This window comes from Vigna unguiculata, chromosome 10, assembly GCF_037176805.1.
Source record: "Vigna unguiculata cultivar grain cowpea cultivar isolate G323 ecotype 2 chromosome 10, ASM3717680v1, whole genome shotgun sequence".
Classification (NCBI taxonomy): domain Eukaryota; kingdom Viridiplantae; phylum Streptophyta; class Magnoliopsida; order Fabales; family Fabaceae; genus Vigna; species Vigna unguiculata.
Window position 1 is genome coordinate 31,163,345 of NC_140801.1, and position 13,210 is coordinate 31,176,554.

Consider the following 13,210-nt stretch of genomic DNA (forward strand, 5'->3'; position numbering starts at 1 on the left):
AACTTATTAAGTGATCAACCCTGATGGGTTAAACCAGATCGGGTTGAATTATCCATTTCGGCATCCCATCACATAACATTCATTGTTCATTAACGCACACACTCACCTTTTTTCAGACACACACACACACACACCAGATACAACACTCATGTCCCATCAGAACACTCACCTGACGCACATACCCTAATTTCTAATTTCTAAGAGAGGAGGGAACCACTCCCTAATTTCTAATTCTTCACCACCAAACCCTCACGGAGCACATTGATTATGGGTCACCTCTACATATTTCTTTTGCAGAAGCTCACCACCATTGGACTGCAACTCTTCACTCCCAAACACTCACTGGATTGGATTTTTTATCTCTTTTGAGCCACCACGAACACATGATGAGACCCCAACAAGCCAGTATTAAGACAAGGTACACCTTCAAGCCCAAGCCCATCAAGAGGCCCAATAACAAGGGGCATGCTCAAAAAGATCCAATTAGGCTTCATCCAAGATGGCTCAAATCCATATAGACTTCTCACACTCTTCACATGGGCCAAAGAAGATGTGAAGATTTGAAGAGGTGTATCGAAGAGCAATAGAATAACAATAAGATTGGCCCATTGTTTAGGCCTTGTTTCTAGAATAATAAGTCAAACAATGTGTAATTGAATTGCTAAAGTTGGGCTTGACTAAGCCCAATAGGAGATTTGGCCATGAGTTACCAAAGGTCCAAGGTGGACTAAGTGGAAGTCAACATTCCTTCCTACACCTCATGAATCCAAGGGCTGGGAATGCTTCCTCCTTTTCCAAAGCATTATCCAATGGCCTTGAGCATTGCTCCTTCTCCAAGCCATCTTCCACGACCAAGATTGAATGCCTTTCTCATCCAAGGACTAAAAGTGCTTATGTGTATTTACTTTCATATAAAAGCCTAAATTTTTGGCTATTGTAATCACTCTTGAATTTTAAGCAATAGATGCCTAGTGTTTTGAGAGTACTCCACTCCTATTGCCTTTTGAGAGTCACTTGAGCTAGAGGATTAAATCATATCCTCTAGCCACCTACCTCCATCTTCTCTAAGATAGAGTTCATTACTCACATTTCTCTCCAATTGTGAGAACAACCTTCATCCTTCACCTTCCACACTCTTCCATGGAGCTTTCTTATCCATCTTCATCCACAGAGTTCCACCATAATGGTATCTAGATCCACTCAAGCCATTGTTCATCATTTGTGTTGGTTTGAGTAAGGTTTCCTTCCATATCTTGTGTTTTTCTTTTCATTTTCATATTGTTCATCCTTTTTTTTTTGCTTTTTATTCATGTTTCCTTCCTTTTCTACCGATTGTCATTGTGATGAAGGCGTGACCACCTCCTTAGAAGCTCCCTCAAGAAGGATCACTAGAAGCATGTCTAGAGGGGAGTCTTCTATTCCATCACCTTTATCTTTGTTTTGCATTAATTTAGTTTGAATTCCCTAAGTTGGTTTCTAGTTGACTTATTTTGGTTGACTTGTTGACTTTGATCCAAAGTTGATCTTTGACCAAGATTAGATTAACTTAAACCAACATGCTAATCCTTGTTTGTCTTGTTTTGTAGGTAATTAAGAGAAAGTAGAGCATGGTTAGGTGTCACTTGGTGATTGGAGCACTTGGATGAAGTGGAAGAGAGAGGAATGCAAAAAAAGCATAAAGCAAAAGCAAAAATAGACATGTACCTTGTCTCTTTTTGCCTTTGTGTGTTTATGCCTTAGAAGGTCACTTGGTCTCCTTCCTCTTTTGGCCTAGAATCCTCATAGGAATGCCTCCACCAATCATCTACCTTCACTTGGCCAAGACTCACTCTCACATTAGGTTTAGGGTTTGCTAGTTAATCCTTTTTCATTTGTTGTATTTGCTAAAGGACCCTTATGAACTCCTATTTAAAGGGTGCTCCTTGTCTTGTAAAAGGGTTGATGATTTAGTTATAAACTTTGTGCATTCAACCACTAATTTTCGTGAGCTCTCCTTCCTAGAAGTGAACTCACTTTTGCCTTATCTTGCTTGCAAGTGGCGGCACCATCACTCATCTCTAGGGTTTGGTTGGCTTAGATCCCCCCTTATGAGTGGTGTGCTTCTTCCATTCTTCATCTTCTATGCTTTCCATTTTTATTGTTTCTTCTTTCATTTTGCTCTTTAAGTGTTGTTATTGCCGTGTGTGTTTAAGCTTGAATCCAACTCTCTTCTTCCTTTCATGAGCTTGAGAAATGAACCTTCACATCTAGATAGCATGCTATCTTAATGTCCAGTGGGAATTTTCAAAAAGCTTTCTTAAACAACTTCACCATATTCATAACTCTAAAAGGAAACAAGATAATCCATCATCACATTGAGGCCACATGAATCTTGTTGATTCAAATTGTAGTACTCCTTGCTTTAATGGTGAATATGTGTTTTTAGATTCCATTTTTTTTGTTCCAACACTTGTTCTTTGATTCCTTGCTATTTTTTTATCATTTTAATCGATGCATCTTTTAATTTTAAGTTCGTCATCTTGTGTTGTGTATTAAGTCATGTTTAAGCATTTTGTTTCATGTTCATTTTTGTTCTTATTATTAAATTATGCACTTGCTTGATGAGAACCAAGTCCTACATCACACATTTGAGCTATGAACTTCAAGTGATGCTTGTGGATGTGTAAGGCAAGGGTGTCACTGTTTTTCTTCCATTTCACCGATGGGATTATGCTTTAGAGTGTCCTAGATGTTTATCTTGATCTATGCTTGATTTTAGATCATAATCAAGCTCTAAATTGAATTGATTTGTCCATTCTTGATTTTGATTTTAAATATAATGAGCGTTACTTGCATCATACGGCTATGCATGACATTCCCCAGTTTGGTAGCAAAGTAGATCCAATGCCATACTTAGCTTGAGATAAAAGGATTGAAAAATTGCATCCATTCATTATTAGGAGTAGTGATGAGGCTGCTCTATCGCGGTACTCGCCGGAAAACCTCTTGAATCGGTGTTCTACCGATTGAAACTCGCGGTATGCGAGGAAAATGCAGTGGAATACTCAGGTTATGGTGTTTAACAGTCAAATCTCTTTGGTTTTTTACTGGTTTGGGGCAACCCGAAGAGGTAAAAACCTAATCTAGGGTTTAGGGTTGGAGCAAAGACGAAAGAGGGAGTGTTCTCAACCAAATTTAACATTTATCTAAGATATTCGGTACAAAAGGTTGGCCTGCCTTTTGTAAGGGAAGAAAGGCAGCCGAAAATCAAACGAAAAAGAAAGAAAAGCTGTCTAACAAAGGATCCTAACGGCAAAGAGTTGGGGAAGAAACATGAAACCCTAACGGAGGCATCTACAAGCAAACCCTAGCTAAGGTGTGACATGCGTGAAGGAAATGAGCTCGCGTGAAGGAAGAGAACTCGTGTGAAGTCAGGAGAAGGTTTAGGTGAAATCCTAGCAGCGACATGAATCAGAAGAAATGCATGATGGGGAACGGTTGATGTGAATGTTGATAAGAAACCCTAGTAGGGTTTGGGTGCACAGCACAAATGAAGCTCCTGCCCACCTTGTCCATGCTGAAATAGGAATTGGGCTGCAAGTTGGTTTTGAACCAAAACAGATGCTGCTAAGTATCTGGATGCGTGGGCGGTAATGCTAACAGAAAAAACATATTGGCTGCCCTTGCTCAAAGCTTACGTGTGAAGAATTGATGTGGATTCGTGTGATGCTTTGTGATTCACCCAGAGTGATTGGGCTGATTGAAGACGAAGCCCAATTGCCTGCTTCCACACTTCAACATTATGCCAGCTTTATTCCACACTTCAGATGCACTACAACAATGGTAACGTTGGAAGAATTTGTGTGAAGATTTGGGTCGCAGGCCCAATGCCAATATTTAAAGAATTTGACAGATTGGAAAATAGGCTGCAATTAGCAAAACAACGCAATTAGAAAACTTTTATTTAATTAAAAATAAAAGAAAATAAACGAAATTAAAAGGAATGGGCCTAACCACTAGTCCAAGCTATAAGCCTTAATGGGGTCACATCATCCCCTCACTCTTGAAGAGGATCTGTCCACAGATCAAGAGGGTTTGTAAAAGCTCACAACAACCAATTTTAAGATTCCACCAGGATCAAACACATATCTGCAGTAGTGATAACGCTGTCGTTGACGCGATCAAATTAATACTACTAAACTATAACAACTTCAGTATTGCTAAGATAATAGTCAACAAAATAGAAAGTCTAACGTAACCCTAAGTTGTCTCCCAACGAACACGGAATTGATTTTTAACAAATTAGTTCTTATAAAACTATGCAAATGAGTTAGTCAAATAAAATAAAAAATATAGGGGATTAAGATAAACAAAGATAGAAATAAAGTTTAAAAGATAAAAGAAATAAAAACAATAGTAAAGAAAATAGACTAATTCCATTTCTTTTTCAAAATAGATTCATCATCGGTTATCTAAAGATTATTACTCAATTAATTATTGTTGTAGATTTGTAAATTAATCAATGTAAAGTCTCAATTAATATGTTGGCGTTCTCACTTTTAACCAAAGTACAGTCTTAATTAAAAGTGAGAACTTTTAGATTATCCATAGTAAATTCAACCAAAGTACAGTCTCAATCAAATTTTACTATGCCTAATCATGTCTATTCTTTTATCTTCTCACCAAATAAAAAGCTTAATTAATCAAAGTAAAGTCTCGATTAATTTTCGTTAGAGTAAATACCTTTAACCAAAGTAAAGTCTCAATTATTGGTAAAAACTCATTCAATCACATGAAAGTTTCTAAATAAAATCAAAGTAAAGTCTCAATTAAATTTAAAAACCCTTAAACTCATATGATCAACATGCATATAGATTTAAAATCATTACTTTTTACGTGATTCAAAGATAAAAGACATAGATGAATTAAAACCTCAACAATAATAAAAAGAACAAATAAATTAAATGATCTAACCTCAGAATCCAATTAAGAAATTACAATGGAATCAACCCAAGAAGTTTAGCAATCCATGGAATACAAAAGAAGAATAGAGAGAAGAAAAGAGAGAGAAAGGAAACGAAATTAGGCACCCCTAAAGGTTCCAAAACTCCGAAGTCCCGAGCTTGTTCATTCTGCTTCTCCCTTGGTGTCTTTATATAGGAATTGGACTGGGCTTTTCTGTTGCTAAAATCTCTCAAATATCTTTTAAAATAAAGATAAAGATAAATATTTAAAGATATTTGAAGAGATATAAACTATTTGGCAAATATAGTTGGTTAATAATTTATGATATAATTAAATAAATAAATTATTTAAAGATATTTGATAAATTATTACCAAATAATATTTGTATTAATTTTCTAAATATCCCATTTTCAATCCTGTAGTCCAATTTTGCAGAGACATCCAAAAATATCAATATTTGCAAATAAATCCCTCTCCTTTGACCAGTCTTTGACCAGATTTGACTATTTGACCAATTTTTGAATGCTGGACCAAATTTGACCCTTTGATTGTGCAATGACAGGATGACACGTGGCAGCCTTCTCCTTCTCTCATATTAGAATTAGGGTTTTCGCCACCATCTGGTTGCTACAGCAGGTGCAATGGAGGCTGTTGCTGGTACGTTTTGGTTGCACATCTGCGGTGGCTGACGGTGCTGCAGTGGGATCTTCGAAGGTGGTGAAGTTGCTGCCATGGCTACTGTAGTTGCGTTCGTGAATAGCGCAGACATGGAGGTTTTGGTCACAGTGGTTTCCGGTGAGAAGGTGATGTTGCTTCTGGATTCTCGCAAGGATGTAGGTGGTGGTCGCCGCAAGGTCTGTAGGTGCTGCCATAGAGGTGTTGCGGTGAACGAACTCGCGATGGTGGTGCAGATCTGCGTTCTCGGGAACGGCGTGAAGGTGATGGCGCTGCTATGGTGGTGCGTTTTCCGGCAAGTGGTGGAGGTTTCTCGCAGAGGCGGAATAATGGCTGCTGGCGTTGGAATGTGAGGATATGGTTTCTGGTTTGTGGGAGAGATGGAAGATGATGATGTGGTAGTGTCTAATTGGTGCATATGTGTTTGCAAGGATTAATGCCACGTGACTTGTTCTGGTTGGCCAATTTTAAAAGTTGAGGATTGCCACATGGCAGCATCTAGTTGAATTGGGTTTAAGTGGTAGGAGGGGTGCAACTTAGTAAAAACTGGGGGTGCAGAACAGGTTTTTGTGGTCCATTTGGAAATAGGAGAGTGTTTAAGTAATGTTTGGGGTGCAAAAGTGATTTTTTCAGAACTTGTTGATTTTAGCCTTATTCAAAGGTGTTTATAACTTTAACTAATTTATTTTCCCACCTTAAATGAGCTTAATCTTAACTTCAGCTGCATCAACAAACGTTAAAATATCCAAAAATAATTTATGCAGCTAAAAATCACTTTTTAACATATTTTTATCACACAAGCTCAAGTAGCCTAATTGTTAGAATTATCAATTAAATCACTCTTTAAGCACATAAATTCAATTAAATACCGAGAATTAAACACTGAATGAGGGCAAAAATACGCACTCATCAAGTAGTCATCAAATAAAGTTGCATTAAATTCATAATGACCATACAGTAAAATTGATCGTGCAATGTGTGACAGTGGGCTTTTAAAGATTGAAAAAGGTGATATAAGGTCCATGACACACAAAGAGTGTCTTACACTTTGACTTAGATAATTTTTGAAAAAAAAATTAAAGTCAAATGTATTTTGGCACTATATTTTGAGGAGGATGAAATAAGGGAATGAGATAGAGAACAAAAAGTTTGAGAAGGAAACAAAACAAGAGATTTAATGAAAAAGTGAGAAGAGATGAAAGATGGGAAAACTCCCTTTGGAAATTGCGACTTAGTGGAAGGAATTGGTGAAGGATTGAACACCAAATCCCTAACAATGAGTTCCCTATTTTCATTTGAAATACTTTGTAACTCTACCATTTTGGATTGTCTTTCCAGCTCACTCTCTTGTTTTCTTTTCTCTCTTTCCTCTAATTCTTTTCTCTCATTCTCTTCTTTAGCTTTTCTTACACTCTCCTCTTTTGCCTTTTCTTCCTCATCTTTTTTCTTCTTTTCATTTTGCTTATATTCTTCTTGTTCTCTTTTAGCACAAAGCTCCTAAAGCTTTTCTTTTTCTCTATTCTTTTCGTACTCTCGAAGCTTTTTAAGTTTTGCTTGCTCTCTCTTATGTTTTTCTCTCTTTCTTTGTTCACTCAAGAGCAAATCCAAATTGTTCTTAAAATCTTTTTCTAGTCTAAAAAACTTGGCAAGATTTTGGATGAATGCATCACCTATGTCAATGAAGTTTTCTATCCTAGCTTGTTGCTCTTTAGTTATCCTAAATGAAGTGGGAATGAAATGTTTCCACACGCATGCTTTGAATTCATAAAATGCATTAATGCATGTTTTTCTCCCCTTTTTCTCTCTAGACTGCCTCTCTTGCCACCACGTAGATGCACGTCCTACAAACCTAGAAGTAACATGCCTAAGAATGTCAATTTGACTATATTTACTAAACAATGATTGCACCAACTTCTCTATATCCCACATCCAATCTCTAAATGATATTTGTCCTATATCTTCCCCAAAGAATGAAATGTCACTATGAATGTTATGATGCAACTCATTACTATTATACCTACCTAAATGCACACTACTATGCCTATCTAAATGCACACGGCTAGAAGAAGAAAAACTCATTTTGCAAACAATTTTTTTTTTTGAAACACTTTTATCCAAACAAATTTTTCACAAAGAACTTAAAGAATTTTGAAAGAGAAAATAATGGAAAATATTTCTAGAGATACTCCTAGGAAAGGGAGGTGAGTCTCATAGACAAGCTTAGAAACCAAGCCTTTCCTAGCCAGAGATCTCTAAATTTCTTTCACAAAAATTCTCAATAAAAATTCAAAGGAAAAATAGATTGTGTGAAAAACAATTTGTCAAAGTGTGTGAACAAAGTGAAATCTAAAGAACAAAAGAAGGCCAACTAGGTGTCAAATACCTAGATATCACGGGACCTAAAACAGAAAGTGAAGCACACACAACAGAACCTAGACATTTAAAACATAAAGACTGAAAACATAAAAACTAAAAACATAAACTAGATGAAAATTAACACCTAAGTAGAGATACAAGTGGCCTTTGGAACCCCTTGAATCTCACACTACACGATTAAAATATTACAAACCTTGTTAAGGATGGGATTGCTCTAAAGCATTTTCCCACCTAAGCCAAATGAAAGAAGAAAACTGAAATAATAAAAATAATTACTCAAAAATCGTGACATCCAAAACAGAAATCACAAAATAAAAGAATGATGTCGTTTGCTCTCTAGCTCTCAGGCCAGTGTTAGAATTTTTCCCAGCTCACGCTTATGAATCTCTCATGGTGCACTCCTTCCAACATCACTGTGGTCCTCTCAGGTCCTACTCACTCCTGTGTCCTCTCGGTAGTGTACCTCCCAACAGGTTCACTCACCACTCCACCTTCAAGAAGAGGCTTCATCTACAAAGGTTGCCAAACAAAAGTGAGTGTCCAGAGCAAAGAATACCAGAAAAATCAAGTGCTGCCACTCAAGAATAGGCAAGACAGAAAATCAAGAAAAGCTCAAATGAAAGAATTGGACAACATCAAGTGAAAGATTTAATAGAAAAACTCAAAGGAATAATGAAGCAAGACAAGCAAGAAAAAAGGCAAAGCAATAAAGGAGGGCACACAAAAGGAACCTAAGGAATGTGTCTAGAACAAGATGAACAAAACTAAAATCAAACAAAGACTCAAAACAAGTTGAATCAAGAGCATGTGCAATTGAAATTGAAAAGAACAACAATAACTCTGTGAACTAGGATACACATTTAGCATATTAATGGAACAATCAATTTCAAATACCAACAATGTTTGTTTTCAGATTATTGTCAGTCTTTTCTGTCACAGGGAAAGCTAGACCACTGAATATTTTTTCTTTCTTTTCTTTCAAACGTTCAAATATCTTTTGATTGCAGCTCATAAAATTTGAGGGTTCCAATTCCAATACATGTATCAAGTGCACATGACAGAGTTCAAAGTTGATTCAACTCAAAAAAAAAAAAACAAAGAAACAAAATTTGATGAAAAGCACACAAGACAAGAAGTTGGACAATGCAATGCAAAATAGGCAAATGCTGAATGGAAATTGTCAAACAACACACAGTCTAAATAGAACAAGACAGTTTCACGGAACACTTGAATTGACCAACAACAGATCATAACCATGAATCAAATATCAATAAACACACATGTTGAAACTGTCAAACAACAATAGACAGATACTAACTGAAGTTGATTCAAGATAATTACTATGGCCAAAATCAGCACTTGATAAAGGATTGATCCCTACCAAGGATGATGGCCCATGGCACATGCTTAGAAGAAAGGGAGTTCCTTGATCCCTTCCTTTGCTTTTATTTTCTTTAGTTTAAAATTCCTTTAAGTTGGCTTGGTTGACTATTTTTGAGTTGACTTGTTGACCTTGACTTTGGGTTGACTTGTTGACTCAAAAGATTAGCTTAACCTTAAACCAACATGCTAATAAATTCCTTAATTTGCTTTTGTAGGAATAAGAAAGGAGGAGGACCACATAGGAGACACTTGGCGTCCTAAGGAAGAGAGAGAAGGAATAAGACTTTCTAGAAGCATCTAGAAAGAGGAGGCCCACATGCCTTGGACACCAAGTCTTCTAGAATGTTCTAGAACCTTCCTTTGGGAGCCTTGGCCATGAAGACTTGCCACCTAGATGGCTTGGACGACAATTCACCATGTGCACCCTAGGATGACCTACTTTCTAGAACATGCTAGGTTTCTTTTGTAATCCTTTAACTTAGTTGTTTTGCTAAGGGGCCCCTAGACTTGTCTATTTAAGGGGACCTCTAACACTTGTACAAGGGTTGAACATTTTGGAGAAATTATGCACTTTGTGTTTCAACCTTTTGTGAGAGCATTCCTCCTTAGGGAGTGGAGTTCTTTCAAGCCTTATCTTGCCTTGGCAAGTGGCGGCATACACCACTCATCTTCAAGGTTGCCATGGCTTCTTCTAGCCTAGCCTTGTAGTGGCGTGAATCCTCCATTCCTCCCATTTCCCTTGCTTTTCATTTTATGTTTCTTTACTCTTCTTGGTTTATATTGTTTCTATTATATGTTTTTTCTTTTGATTTCTTACTCCCCATCAATCCATTCTCCTCCTCTCTAGAACCTTGGAAAGGAACCTTCACATCTAGATAGCTTGCTATCTTAATGTCCAGTGGGGATTTCCTTGGTTTTCTTAATCAACTCACACCATATTCAATAATCTTAAAAAGGAACAAGATAATCCTTCATCAGCACTGCACTAAGAAGCAACAATCAACATAAAAACTGCATCACAACAATGCATAGGATTCTGTCAAACAATCATATTAAACTACTAGCAGAATCAAGACGCAACCAAACATGAAGATGAGCAACTATGCACAATGAAAATCCTGATTCATAAGACGAAACAGCCACTACAACAGAGACCGTGAATGAAACTTTAGGCAAAGATATCTAGGCTAATCACAAATTAACAAAAGTGTGATATAGCAAATAGAGGACACAACCAAAGCATATCCAATTACAGGATGTGAATTAAAAATGAAAAGCATATGTAAAATTCAGGTTCATTGCACAGTTGAGACACCAAAACAGTACTGGAAACAAGAAGTAGTGGACCGATGCAAACTAAACAACAACGATTCAGCCTATGTCTGGACCAAAACCAGCTAGACTTCCACCAAAAAAATCTGAACAAAGGCAGATGTATCATCAAATCAGTGGAAACATCACAGTTTGGTCAGCACAATCATTGACGAGCAATTTTAATCGTAGAAACATTAACAGATTCCAACAGAACATGGAAAACAGAAGCAGGGTACGCAGAAGTGAACAAGAACAATATCAATTGGCATTGTAGACAATTTGCTAATGATCTAATAGCAAATTCATAACAAAACATACCACAAGAATGTACTTACAACACACAAAACAAGGAAGAACATCTATCGAAGCAATGAATATATTAAACGGCTAACATGACTTTATACATAACACGAAGATCAAAAAAAGTTAAAGCTAAGTAAGAAAAAAAAATTGAAAGAAACCTAGAAACATGCATTTGAACGACAAATTCAACAATCTAGACATTTCATCATAGTATTGATTCAGGAAAATTAGAACAAGCAAGCTTGAATCAATTTCAACAATAAACACATTAATAACACTGATTCAAACAGAGAAGCAATGAAAAAAAATTCTGAAATCAGAATAACACAAAGGAATCGAGAACAATTATCCAATCATCGCCATACACACATAGATAGGGTGAGCTATGTACAATAAAACAACATAAACAGATATATGAATTAAATATGTTTTCCCCAATCCCAAAAATACATAATTAAATCCTCATACTTTTCAAATCACCCAACCATGACCTCATAGTCCTTCATGAGTCATATGCATGAACTAAGTTTTGGGACTTCCCTGTGCTCCCACGAAACTAATTCATTCGTGGTCCAACCCTATGAGCCTATCCCGCTCATAGTCCTGCCCTATAGACTCCTCACCTGTAGTATAAACGTCCAAGTCTCATAACTTGGACCCTGGCACGCACGCAATCACCATACTATGGACTCCTCGCCCCATAGTAGCCAACGGGAACATCACAGTTCCTTGCCCATCGTGCGCCCGACACATGCAATCACCATACTAAGGACTCCTCGCCCATTAGTAGCCGACGGGAACTGAACCAGTTCCATGCCCATCATGTGTACAACCTCCGAGCACATCCCAGACCCCTATTGGACTTAACCTATCAAGCCCAAACATCACACCACATGCATATACAATCGATCCTTATGATAAACATCCAAAACAGACTCACTTATGATAAACATCCAAAACACACTCACTTAAAGCAACCACAATTACACGTTATCTCGCTTAGGCGAGATTCCCTCGCCTGGGCGAGTTGCACCATCGCTCAAAACAACACCCTCCGCTCGCCTAGACGAGGAACCACTTAACCACGTCATTTCAAATCGCAACCTCGCTCAGGCGAATATCCCTCGCCTGAGCGAGACATAGTCGCTTAAAACACCAATACTTCTCGCCTGGGTGAGATATCGCGCTCAAAAGCGCCCAAATTTCCTCGCGATCTCGCTTAGACGAACTGTCCCTCGCCTGAGCGAGACTAAGTCGCTCATCACCAAACCAAGGTTGCCTGGGCGAGCAGTGCGATCCCAACTCAGACGTGAGGTTCTGCAACTCTCGCCTAGACAAGATAGACTCGCTTGGGCGAGACTTGCAGAGTTCCCTCACTGTCACACACGGATTTTACCCAAATAGTGTCAAACCATACCCAAAAATATACCACAAAACATGAAATCGATACCAATGTAATTGTAATGGCAATTAGCACCCAGAACCATACTTTTCACACATATTGACAACCACATTCGAACATACATTCATCAACAACCTGAAAGGTCAAAACCATCCTCCCACAACACATTACCCATACATAATCATGCACCCAAACTCAAATACCCCAATTCCCAATCACAACACATTAGGTACGAATTTTTCCCAATCAAACAGGAACCAATTAGAACTCAAAATCATGACACTTAACAGATTATTGACACACGCAAAGTACAGCTGCCTTAACCTGAAAGTTTTATTGAAATTGGAAGAAGATGGGATTTCCTTGGTTTGCCTATGACGTGCCATAAACTCCCTCTTAGTTCAGTCCCTTTTTCGCACCCAAACCTCACCTCTCAACCTCAATTTCGTGCTCTCTCTGCAGCAGCTCACCACAATTGCCAAAACCCTTCCTTTTTCTTAAACTTTGGCTTTTATAGGTGCCTTTCAAGTAGGTTTTAAAAATAAAACGGGATTGGCTTTAGGGTGGCCTTAATGACTATTCAAGTCCTTTAGTGAGTGATTTTTCAGCACCTCCTAGTTACCCTTCTGCTAGGTTTTCTTTACCCCTTCACATTCATGCCACAACTAATAATTAGCAAAACAAATAAAACTTATGCTTTACCCACCACTGTTTGAACCCATGACCTTCCACTTCTAAGGCCAAAGCATAACCATTATGCCAAATCACATTTGATGATATCGTCCCACCCAAAAAGTTTACATCATCAATCCC